Source organism: Erpetoichthys calabaricus, chromosome 13, assembly GCF_900747795.2.
Source record: "Erpetoichthys calabaricus chromosome 13, fErpCal1.3, whole genome shotgun sequence".
Taxonomy (NCBI): Eukaryota; Metazoa; Chordata; class Cladistia; order Polypteriformes; family Polypteridae; genus Erpetoichthys; species Erpetoichthys calabaricus.
The window spans coordinates 42,436,523-42,450,396 of NC_041406.2; the positions used below are offsets into that span (position 1 = coordinate 42,436,523).

Below are 13,874 nucleotides of genomic sequence, written 5' to 3' on the forward strand. Positions count from 1 at the left end.
TGAGGAGGCAGGCGAATTATGCATTAAGATTATATTTTTCTAATCCAATTGAAAAAACATACAGTATTTCTACATCATATAACCTTAATTCTGTAAAGAACAGTTTAGCAGAAAGCACACAAAACTTGAGTAAAACTAAGGGAATGCTGTGGTGATCATCACTAAAAAGTACCAGGAAGCAGATCAAGAAAAGAAAAACCCTGGATTATTGCTCAAGTATAATAATAAGATCATCTAAGGAAGAGTGTAGCCAGAGTATCAATTCAAGGGAGGAAACACAGCATTCATGAAGAAAAATGGCAAAGTGTTTAAAGATATTCAAAACAAATGCAGGTAGAGCTTGCAAGCAAAGCAGGGATCATACATTCACAGCCAAACAGGTTGAATTTTGTTGGGCCCAGTTCTATCAGACTGATGTTTTAATACTCTTTTTGGTTTAGTATTATGCTAGCATATCCATATGGGAGGCCATATGCCAATCTGGATTATTAGAATGCAGTTACTCTGTGTCATTCTAAGGAATTAAGTTAACCACACTGTATTCATACTACATGTAGGGTGTAAAGGTTTATCGTAGGAGACACTGCAGTATATATAATTAATTGTGTGTAATTTATGGTGTTTCATGGTGGTGCAGCAGCAGTCTCACATATCTAGTAGCATCTGGGTTTCAAATCACATGCTCAGTCATTGTCTGGAGTTTGCATGCTTTCCCTGTGCCTCTGTGGATTTCCTCTATGCTGCGGTTATCCTCCCTCATTCCAAAGATGTGAAGTTTTGATTTATTGAAAAATAAATATTGATCAGTGATTAAGAGGGGGTGTATGAGAGTGGCCACTGCAATGGAGTAGCACCCAGTCCAGAGTTAGCTCCTGCCTTGTGCACAATGGTATTGAGAAGGGCTCTAGCTACTTGCTGCCCATTATCCAGATTAAGCATCGTTCCATCCATGCATATTTAATTTACTGTTGATAGCAGATCTGTGTTTTAAAGTGACAACATTTGTGTTTTGAAGTGATCCTGGTCCATGTGTGGATCCCAATCCCAATGTTTCAGATGAGATATAATACCAAGGTCCTGCCTCTCTATGGTCATAAAAGATACCTGGCCATCTTTCAAAAAAAGTAGGGTGTTTCCCAATGTCCTGGCTAAACTGCCAACCACGGCCTGGTTGTTCTGGTCCCCTAATCATCCCCTGTTGCTTACTGGCTAACCATCTCTCTCACCCCTTCACCACATAATAGCTTATGTGTAATGAGTGTATTGGATCAAGAGTGGCTGTCACATTACCCAGGTGGAGCCTACAAATTGGTGTTGGTTGAAGTGGTTTCCTATTATTTATGTACAGCACTTTGAGTAGCTAGAAAAGTGCTATATAAATGTAATGAATTTTTATTATCATCTGAAATGAGACTCAGATTTTTAAAATAAATTCTTATGAAAAAGCATGTTGGAAGGATGATCTCAAAACTTCATATGTGAAGGCACTGCCAGAATAAACCTTGGGCCATATTAATGGACCCCAACCAGAAACTGCTCTTTTCATTGGTCTGGCAGACTCAACACACAACTGCAGGTTAACAATCAGTTCTACCCACAGTGGAGTACACTCATTAACCTGACTGCTACTCTTAAACACCTGGACTGTCAAACAACACATTTTCTGTACTGTACAGCATATTGTATATGTTTATAAAGGATGCATTTTCAATTGATTTTCTGTACTTATATTGACAGAATGATAATTTGTATTTTCCTGGTTTATTTACTCTTTTCTGTTTTATCATATTATAAATACAGCAATTAAAAATAAGAACTTCAGTATACTGGTTACACTTACCAAATACATTTAGAGATGTAATACTAAATGACTGAATTTATAGTATAGAATAATTAACACTTTACCAAATGACAGTGAAGTAGAAACAACCAAAAAGGTTAATAATTCTAGACTGGAGGAAGAAATCGCATGATGAAAATGTATTCTAAACACAGTCTCCAGAGTTACATAGTAGGAAAGTGTAATCTTGAACATAATCTAAGTTTAAGTTAGTCTAGGGTAAAGCACAATACTCACAAACAAATCTCACTAAACCATGCATTTTCGTGATGCAAATTAAACATTTCAGTTATGTACACTGTGGTGAAACTCACTATTACATGTTTGATTTAATTTGATCTTTAACCATTCTAAATCATTAATCTGAAAAAAATTCCCAGCAACCCATGTTTAATCATAGCTGAAACATGAATGATACAATTTTCTTATCGTCTGGAAGCATTATAGCCAAGAGGAAATTAATTTGAGTCATTATGGGAAACCCCACTGCCATAAACAGCATCTGCTCAAGACCCTCAAATGCTTCAGGAGAGGCAGGCTAGAAACTGAAAGGACAAAGGGTGATCTGACAGAAGAAATACATGCTACCCTGGTAACAGTTTAGAGGCATTTTCCCCAAAGCCCACACATATCTAATTTATTTAGGCCAGCTGATACGAAATTTTAATAAGCAACATAGTGGGCAATGTACAGAATGTGGGGTTACAGTTTATACAATTAAACAGCATGTGCCACTGTATTTGAGAAAACACTTCGGAAATAATTGAAGCTTTTGTGTTCACACAACTAAACACAATGACTTGTCTTGTAATCTTCCTGATAAGAATTCTGTGTAAAGGGTACATTGTTAATGAAAATATATTGTAAGCAACAAATGTGAATTACATTCAAGCTTCTCAGAAAAGGAAAAATTTTCCAGAGTAAAAATTCACATTATTTGCACAATAATAAAAATAATAAAAACAAACAGCTAAATAATCTTCAATAATTACTTAAACTGTTGTTGAATACTATTTTGACCATTTCTTTTGCTCCCAGTTTCACACAATTAACCATTCTTCAAATTAAATTAATTCATAATGACATTGTCTGATATGTCATCATAATCCCAAGATGGTGACTGGCACAGATCCCAAGAACTATGAAGCAGCAATGCTAACCACTGCAACCTTGTGCCACCGATAAAGAGGACTTGTTGTGTAATAACCATAATATACCCAGTATTCGTTATTATATGGTACTTTCTAAGAAATCTTCAAGCAAAACCGTTGGCTCCATTCATACCCAAATTAGACACAAACTTCTTACTCCAAAGCCTGTGTTAAAGAATGATTTAGAGGAAAAAGTTCTATAAAACATTCTGCATGCTGGTCATTTTATAAGATAAATATTTGTGTTCTGAAAATTTTAAATAGAAAGCATTTTCAAGATACTTAATACTTTTGTTTAAGTTATTATTCTAATGTAAAAAACAACACTTTGCAGAGATCTGTTTTAACTCTGACATAAGAGAGTTTTTTCTCTTGATCTGGGTTAAAAAAGACTAATTAAATCCACCATGATTCAATGTTGTATAAAAACAAAATGTAAAAACTTTCATAGGTGAGAGGTACTTTTTATCGGACAGACAGACAGACAGACAGACAGACATTTTGCAGCTGCCATTAGACTTGATGTAACTATGAGGATCACGCTTGCCTACAGTGTTAAAAGCAAAAATTAGATAAGCTGCAAGGGTTGTGAGTAATTAGTTGGAATTTGAACTCAGAACTATAGAGCTATGAGGCAGTAGCATTAATCTCTTTACTACCATAACTAACATGAGTAATATGCATTTCCTTCTGTTCATCAGTTAATAACAAATTTGTTCTGAGACTTTTCAGATTGGGAAGACAGGCGTTTGGAGGTAAGGTTGTTACACTCACTAATCATGGTGCCGAAGAGTGAAGACATATTGCATGTTGATTAGCACTTGCAAGTAAGGATTTCACTGTACTAAGTACATGTGACAATAATTCTATAAAGCTATAGAAATATATGAAATTATATGAGAAAAAAAACTCCTAAAAAAATCTTAAAACATTTATTTTATATAGTACTGTAGTTAAACAGAAACATACCACTAACTGCTTCTGAAAATAATTAATTTTTATATAGTGAAATTGTATTTATAAGCCAAGAATGAAGTACTTATTTCTAAACACACTAAAATAACCCGCTTCTTTAATCCTGTTCAAGATCACTAAAACCTGTCCTGGCACTAAATTGCATTGGACAGGGTATCATTCCACTGTAAGGTCCAGTCATACACAAATTCCACATAATCATCAACCATGTAGTACGGATGTAGCTCTGTGCTGTCCTTCAAGGAACAAAAAATAACAAACAAAAACAACATATAGAAAAACATACATTTTTATTAGGAATGGTCTAATCAGTGTTTTTAAGGCCAATACTGACCACCGATTTAATGTTACCTTAACAGCCAGTTCTTATAACCAATTCTGATTTTTTTATCCCTTTAAAAATTGCACTAATCTCCTGCATAATCAGAAAAATAGAAGTCTTATGTCCTTTACTAAAGTTTATTTTTATAGTTAAACTATAGATCACAGGTTTTAACAGTTCATTTTTAATTAAGTAACATAAAACTCTACAGGCTTATTGTTCAGTGACCATAAAATACTAAAATAAATATGAACACAAATATTTATCCATAATACATATGGCATGAAAGAAAACAAAATGCGATCCAATTGTTTATGTCAACAATTCAAGTCTACAACAGATTCCAAGTACAATGAAGCTCTGGTCGCACAGGTGAAGATCTTTAAGCCAATGGCCCATTCGGCCACTCCTTGGGCACTGTACAAAATGCATGGTGCAGGCTAGTATCACTGCATTTACTGGAATACTATGAAAGCTTAAGGCTGGGACAGTCATTTGTGATGACATCTGTTCCAAGTCCCATTCTCGAAGTCAGCAAGGATAAATTGACCAAAAAAGAGACCAATGCTAACACAGTCAAAGTACTGAAAAAAAGACAAAAAGAATGGTGTAGATTAGGAAAAGTTAGTAGTAATGACATAATATAATATATTCAGTTTATCTTAGGTTCCTATCCTGGCTACCAGTCCATAGGCAGGGCATGTCCATAATAACGAATTCCTTATTTAATATAAAATCAGACAGCTTTATCTGAAGTTCTTCCAAGAGTATGATAGGCTAAAATAATTAATCTTCTGTCCTGATTTAAATGCTAAGACTAGTTTTGTATATACTATGAATTTAAGTAGTTCTGCATTTTGTGTTTATATAGTTTATACTCTGGGGTCTAGGCATTAATAAAGTTCTGTGGGATTAATTAGGATTTAAACCAAAACTTTGTACGTGAAAAGTAACATGTTAAAATAGGTACTAAACTTAACTGGAAACCAATGCAGTGATTTGAAAATTCTATTTGCATGACTGTACTTCCTTGTTCTTTTATCCTTTCTCTAGTGTATATGGGGGTCCTAAATTTCTTAAGCTGAGAACCCAAATTAGAAAATTAACACTGTACTGGGAACCAAGAAGAGGATTATTATCATGACAGTAGAGTCAAAAAGAGATAAACAACAATGGCTATATAACTTATTAACTATTTTTGTTTCACTTCAAGAATTTTTCTCTTATGAATATTACTAAAATAGAACTGTAGAAAACAAACTTATTGTTAAAATAATACTCCAGCCAGCCATTTTCTAAACCCTTCTGATCCAGAGCAGGGTCACAGGTAGTTGGACCGTATACAATACAATACAATTTATTTTTGTATAGCCCAAAATCACACAAGAAGTGCCGCAATGGGCTTTAACAGGCCCTGCCTCGTGACAGCCCCCAGCCTTTACTCTCTTAAGAAGACAAGGAAAAGGTCCCAAAAAAACCCTTGTAGGGAAAAAATGGAAGAAACCTTGGGAAAGGCAGTTCAAAAAGAGACCCCTTTCAAGGTAGGTTGGGTGTGCAGTGGGTGTCAAAAAGAAGGGGGTCAATACAATACACAGAACAAATCCTCAATATAGTATAAAAATAAAAATTTTACAAGTACGGAGTAGAATTTTACAGTTTGACAGGTTGAAAATGTGATGACTAAAGGTTAACTCAAAATATAAGGATTATACTGAAAAGTTTTTGAATTTGGCTATGTCAATAGTGTCTTGCCTCTTCTAGAACTGCTTCCCACTAAAGAACAAATAGTTTCTATTCATGCTCAACCTCACTAGAAAAGTTAATTAATGACGTACCGTAACTTAGAAAGTAGTCTGTCATTTGGTATTATTGATAAATATAGCTGAGTGTCATGAAAATGAAAATGAACGGATTTAATAAATGACATTGCCTAATGACTACTTGCAGTACAGAGTGAGAACATTTTGAACACTGACTCCTGAGGAAAGCTTGAACTTGAACTTGAAGGATGTATTATCACCAGATTTCTGTATGTACTGAAAATGATTTGGTAAATGTAACATAGACCAACTAAGAACAGTCAGACAGCCCAAGTACATTTTTCAAGCTTGTGCAATACTGTAAAAGGTTACAGCTGCTTATTTGCATGAGATACTTTGTATATCACAAAATTTTTTAAGATTAGACAGAGGATGTGAAATTACAGTTCCATGTAAATCTTTAAGAATAAGTAGATTTGAAAAAATGGTGTACAATGTTTAAGAATGGGACCGTTTTGCTGCTGCTGGAGTATGTGAATTTCCCCTTGGGATTAATAAAGTATCTATCTATCTATCTATCTATCTATCTATCTATCTATCTATCTATCTATCTATCTGTTGTAATAAAGCCTAACAATGGCCACTTTGAAGTAATAAAGAACAGTGCTATGCCATTTAATAAATATTTACTGATTATTTTAAATATGTTTTTGAGCTAAACACCATTACTAATGTTTTGGCTTTATTGTAATTATGGTAATAATTAATGCCTATTTTAGGTACCAGAATATCTACTGCATATGCATTTAGATGTTATTTAAACTACAAGAAAGTCTCATTGATAATATTTACAGATAATGTGTATTCTAGGTTGTCCAGAAGATGTTAACAAGGCACAAATTAGCCAGTCAATTAAGCCACAAGCTACATGAACACATGTTAAGATAAAATATAAATGACATACAAAATTCAGCACAATAATAGATGTAAAGCTCTTGATTACTGGAAAATTTCAAAGTACATTAATAGAAAATACATGCCATACAAGTGCAGTATGCATTTAAATAACTCTTTATCTTTAAATCTCTACATAACATATTCACAACAGTCCCTGGCACACAAAATGGACAGGGAACTAAGGCAGTATGAAAAACACATTTTTGTTAATACAGAGTTAGAATGGGGGCATATCATAGGAATATACAGAAAGGAAAGGTTAATGTTGGCTCTCTTATCATTTAATTATTCACTACACACAATACATTTCATTAATTTGACATCTGTTAACTGCACAAGTTTATGTGTTATGTTTGCCAAGTGGTATTTTTAAATATTTTGTGTCTTGCCTTTATCTTTGCAAATTGTAACAAACCTGTAAAAACTATTCAATAATTAGTCTCTGTTCTTTTTTTCTCACCAGACTAATGAGACACACTTAAAACACTTAAGGTTGAGTAACAATTTATGAAGATTCCTCTATATTTTAGAAGACAAAAGTGCATGGTGCATACTCAGTTGTAAAGCACACTCATTTCTTTGGCCTGTAACCTGTGTGTTTGTATGATCTTTTTATGAAATTCAAGCTGAGGTTACTGATTTTGAATATTTCCCTACCATACATACCAACAGCATAGATCAATAAGAAAGTGAAAGCTTAGCTTCAGAAAAGATTTCTTATTGAAGTAATGGAGATATCATGGAATACGTTTTTGTTTGCTATTTCCTTTTTCTGTCTAAGCTATTCTAAAATTTATTTACATCCTACTTGGCAGTATGTCAAACACAGACCTCTCCTTTGAAGCTTTTTCTTCTTTTTCACATCATAATTACAAGTTGTTGTGCCAAGAACAGAAGCCAAGAAACTGCATGGAACCCCATGGTTCCAATATCATTCCTATTTAGACGGATTATAAAAAGCAGTAAGATAAAGGTCATATGTGAACTTAGTCCTTCGTTTTTAAATAGCATTTCTAAATCACATAAAATATACTGTGATATTTAAAAATTGTGACTCGTTTCTGAGGTTTTGGATTAAGTCTGAAGTGATTTTTTTATTCTTACTATGATACTCGTTTATCATTTAAACATTTATTGCTTTATTAAAGTAGATTAACTAAACATAAATATGGTTTTAAGTGACGTTTTACACTGAAGCTACATTTTCAGCATAGACAATATTTTCTATGGATGACAATGTTAAAGCATTCATAAAATTCAATGGCTCATCAAACTTAAAAATAAAAAAACAATCACATATAAAAATTTAGATTTGTCAGTCAAAGTGAAAAAGCATCTTTTGATTAAAATCCATGAGAATATCAAACATCTGCCATGAATCAAAGTGGGGTTTAAATGCTACATCACTAGGGGCCTCATGCACAACAGCGTGCGTAGAATTCACACTAAAACATGGCGTAAGGACAAAAGCGGAAATGTTCGTACGCACAAAAAATCCAGATACATAAATCTGTGCGTTCGCCAACTTCCACGTTCTTCTGCTCCATAAATCCTGGTCAGTGTGAAAAGAAACACACATGCACGCGCCTTCTGCCACTCCCAAAACTCCTCTCAGAATTACGCCTCTTTGAATAGGCAAATCAATATAAATAGCCCTTAAACTCAGCGTTTTGTGAAAAGGCAATGGCAAAAGCATGGGGGAAAATAGAAGAACTTCAGCGAATACCAAGTGGAGGCAAAGAAAAACATAACTATTTGTTGGTTTAAACAGTGGTATAAACAACAAAAGGAAGTTGATCGAGTGACAGAGTGTCGGAGAAACTCGAAAGCTCAAGTTCACAAAGTCGCACAGTGCCCGAAATAAAAAGAGGTTGTGAGATATCAAAGTCGCCGTGAAAAGGCGAGTCGTAGCCCACCGTCTGAGTGTAATATGAAAGCTTATTGGTACAGAGAAAAGAAAAAAAAATAGGGACACAGTGAGAAAAAAGCTTGAAATGTCAACTTTAATCTTGAAATTTGCACTTTAATCACGTAATTTATTTTGTCATTAGAACATCATAAACTTCACCTTTAAATCGTTTAAATTACTAGTTTCTCAAATTCCATCGTAACTAAAGTAGCACGTTACATGCTTTGTTTTGTATTTGATCTTCTATGTGCTCTGTGTGTGTGAATCACTACGTGTTTCTTAAACAGGCTTTCTCTTCCTCCAACATCACACAGGATCCATTACATTTGTGATGTTACAGTTCTCTGAATAATTAAAATACTGAGATGTATACTTGATATAAATTTTCATGATGATATGAGTTAAAGCATGTTATTAAACATGGGAACATGGTGGTGCAGTGAGTGTTCATGCCTCACGCAAGATGTCTTTTTGCGCTGTGCGCAACCTTCAATGAACAGCAGTACTGTGTCTTTCAAATGTACTAACCCCCAATTCTTGTTCTTACTTTTCTTTTTCCAAATACCCAATCGCCACACAATCAGCTCTGTAATAGAAATTAAGACATCTGTAAGCTTAGAATGCAGATTTTTCAAAACTTTTAAGGAAAACTGAAATATCTTCGTAGTACATGTTTAATTATTTATCCATCTATCGTTCCAGTATCGCACCAGCCCCAGCAAGAATACAGCGTGAGACAGGAACAATCCCTGAAGCGCCAGCTCCTTCCTAGTGCTGTGACACCGTGTCCTCACACGTTTAATTATTAACAATACAGATTATTTAAATGAAGTTAAAGTTTAATCTGTATAATATAATAAACATTTTTTTGCTGCATTTTATCTTAAAAATGATATCGTCATCATATGTAAATACATGCTTTATAAAGTGGCTCAGGTTGTGCAATATTATAACTGTATCGCAAGTTTACAGTGAGGTAATTGTACTTATACGTACAAACAGGGAGCACTTGGACTGATTGAGTGCGTTTATAGTTCTTGGGATGAACGTTTGTCGCATGAGAACAGTTCAAATAGGCAGCATGGCTGAGGCAGCATGTGCTAGATGCTGTACTGTATATCGATAATTCTCTTTTTGTAATCAGTTGCTGTAGAGCTGTGATTCCCCACTCAGATACAGTGGGATAAATACTCTGAGTGGTGCAGTGAGAGTAACATGGAAAAAGGTGATCCGCTGTGGCAACCCCTAACAGAAGCAGCTGGAAGAAGAAAGAGGAAGAAGAAGAAGAAGAAGAAGGTGCAGTGAGATTAACACTGCTAAAGTAGCTATGGTATTTAGAATAGTTTGGCCATTCCGTGGACCATTATATTGTTACAGGTTAATTACAATCAGATGCATTAAACTAATAAACAATATGCGGTTAATTTCAGTGTATTTATAAAGCCGCGTCAGGGATGTGGATCTAAAAAAGAAAGGGAAACCACACTGGAACAGTAGCACTGCTTTGATGCTGGGTGCCGCCAGTTTGCAAAACCGAGCGGAGAACTTGCATACGCCAGGGTTTTAGCTAGTGTGAAAATGTGCGTGGCTTTATGCCAAGTTTAGATCTTATACATCGCGATTTGAGCGTGGAAACGGGAGTACGCAACATTTTTGTCCGTACACACCTTTTATACATGAGGCCCCTGGATTTGTTCTGAAATGGTAATAACTTCGGACTAAAAGCAAGAACCTCAAAGCTTCTATTTTAGTGATCAATCTAAATACTATATATTGTATAATTAACAGGAAATGATGCTGGGTATAGAGGAAAAAAGTAAATAGGACACATCAAATTAAGCAAGATAGAATTAATAACAAAAATTGATAAGACAGCCTCTCTGGCACTGAGGTGAAAAGTTTACAAAACTTGTTAGTATTAATTGTAGTAATTGTAGTAGCAGTATGCTGTATGAGAGTGAGACATAGCCAACAAAAATGTACATGAAGCAAAGCTGGAAGAAATGGAGCAGGGAATGATCAGGTGGATGAGTATATTTGTCACACAGTGAGATGAAAATGAATGCACAGTTGAAAGAAAGACCTTAAGAGGAGATGACAGGTGTTTACTAAACAGAGTAGAACAAAGGTCGAGAATAGCTGGGTGAAGTGGTGCATTGTGTTATATAAAATAAATGTGATGGGGTGAAGGGAATAATGCCCGGAGGAGGCCAGCAATATGATTTTAAATAGCTGTGGATGACATATGAAAAATGCCTAGGACTTTGGCAAAGTTTAGAAAAAAATCTGGTGGGCAACTATCCATCCCAAGTAAACCCCAAATATGGCCTTTAAGCCATGATATGATGAAGATGGTAACTGGAAAACCCCCACTAAGCTGTTCTAGTCAGATGATGATCCTTTTCCATCAACAGATGATAAAAGGCAACATTTACTATAAAAAGACAGTTAGACACTTAAACTCCCATTAACAAGGTATTGGTATTATTAGCTGTGGGTTATGAAACAGAATGAAAAAATGTGTATACAGTTAATTAATTCCAATGCAAACTATGATTCACTGATTACCTGACTCAAAGAAAACATACACACTCGCAACAGTCTATATTTTATGCCAGTTCATCAAAAAAGCTGACCAGAATTTCAGTGCTTAATAATAGAATTATGTTTAAAATATAACAAATTTTATTTTGTAAAATCTATTGATTTTTTTTTACACCTTTCTCAGACAAGATTACTGTCTAAGTGACTGATAAGTGTTACCAGTTGCATGGTAATATTCACTTCACCTAATGTCGGAGCGAACAACCAATCCAGCCACTGCCCATACCCTGCCAAACAACCCAAAATAGTGCACAAAATGTAACACAAATGATGAAAAGCCATGCCACACTGAAAAGGATCACAAAGTAATACTCCTTGCACACTACTATGCATTGTGCATAAATATTTGTTATTTATTTCTTCTCAAAACTCATTTGGAGTAGTGTTTGATTATAGAGTAGATGGTGCTCATAATGGAGGCATATTAGAGCATCAGAGCAAGTTTTACAATTTCCTGCACATTAAAAAAAAGTTAAGAGTCCTTTTAAGCATTTAAAGAATGTTTACAATTGTAAATCCTCCCCATCCTTTCAGTCATTTAAAAGCAGCATCCTTATAATCTTCACTGTTTTATTTATTAAACTTACTTATACATAATACATACATACTTGCCCAGAGAGTTTGGACATGTCATTGTTGTCATCGTGTACATCCCTCCTCGGCGGACGAGAAGTCAGCGAGTGACATCATCCATTCTGCTGTTGTTAAGTTACAAACGCAGCACCCTGAGGTGCTTGTGCTAATCGCTGGAGACTTTAACCATGTGACGCTGGACAAAACATTACCTGCATTCTCCCAGTATGTGGACTGTAACACCCGGGGAAATAAGACTATTGATTTACTGTATGCAAACATTAAAGACGCATACAGCGCCACCCCGCTGTCTGCGCTTGGGAAAGCAGATCATAACCTGGTTCTGCTTCAGCCTCACTATAAACCAAAAGTGAGAGTCCTACCTGTAACCACACGATCATTCAGGAAGTGGACCTCGGAGGCTGAGAATACTCTGAGAGAATGTTTTGGAACTACAGACTGGGATATCCTGCAGGGATCTCATAGTGAGAACATTGAGGAAGTTATTGACTGCACTACTGACTACATCAACTTCTGTATGGACATTGTAGTTCCAGTAAGAACAGTACGCTGCTATGCTAACAACAAGCCATGGATTACAAGTGACATCAAGGGCCTTTTGAACCAGAAGAAAAGGGCTTTTAAAGACGGTGATCAGCATGAGCTCAAGAGCGTGCAGAAGGAACTCCGAGTCCAGCTCAGGGCGGCGAAGGAGCAGTACAGAAGAAAGCTGGAGCAGAAGTTGCAGAATAACAGCATGAAGGAAGTGTGGGATGGGATGAAGATCATCACTGGCTGCAGCTCGAAGCGGGGTACCACCATCGAGAGAGACGTGAAGAGAGCAAACCAAATGAACAACTTCTTTAACAGGTTTGACCACCATAACCCACTCTCACACTCACCTCGGAGTATTGCACCCTCCACACATCCTTCTGCTGATACCAGCATAGGAAAGACATCCCCACCCATAATTACAACAGCGCAAGTGAGCAGAGAGCTGAGGAGACTTCGTGCCAGCAAAGCAGCGGGTCCAGATGGAGTATCGCCACAACTGCTGAAGGTCTGTGCATTGGAGCTGGGGGGTCCTCTACAGCGCATATTCAACCTGAGCCTGGAACAGGGGAGAGTCCTGAGGCTTTGGAAAACATCTTGTATCACCCCAGTCCCAAAGGTATCACGTCCTAGTGAGCTGAATGACTTTCGGCCTGTTGCTCTGACATCACATGTGATGAAGACCATGGAGAGGCTGCTGCTTCACCACCTTAGGCCACAGGTTCAACACGCCCTTGACCCTCTGCAGTTTGCATATCAGGAGAAGGTGGGAGCAGAGGATGCCATCATCTATATGCTACACCGATCCCTCTCTCACTTGGACAGAGGCAGTGGTGCTGCAAGAATTATGTTTCTAGACTTCTCTAGCGCCTTCAACACAATCCAACCTCTGCTCCTTAGGGACAAGCTGACAGAGATGGGATTAGATTCATACCTAGTGGCATGGATCATGGACTATCTTAAAGACAGACCTCAGTATGTGCGTCTTGGGAACTGCACGTCTGACATTGTGGTCAGCAACACAGGAGCGCCACAGGGGACTGTACTTTCTCCGGTCCTGTTCAGCCTATATACATCGGACTTCCAATATAACTCGGAGTCCTGCCATGTGCAAAAGTTCGCTGATGACACTGCTATCGTGGGCTGCATCAGGAATGGGCTGGAGGAGGAGTATAGGGACCTAATCAATGACTTTGTTAAATGGTGCGACTCAAACCACCTACACCTGAAC

General features: G+C 36.4%; 1 protein-coding gene across 1 annotated transcript in view; it reads right to left on the bottom strand.

Annotated features, from left to right (window-relative positions):
• The window catches only part of ube2e2 (ubiquitin-conjugating enzyme E2E 2), a 470,591-nt gene that overhangs the window by 326,080 nt on the left and 130,637 nt on the right, over positions 1 to 13,874 (bottom strand). The gene's annotated exons all lie outside the window — the stretch shown is intronic.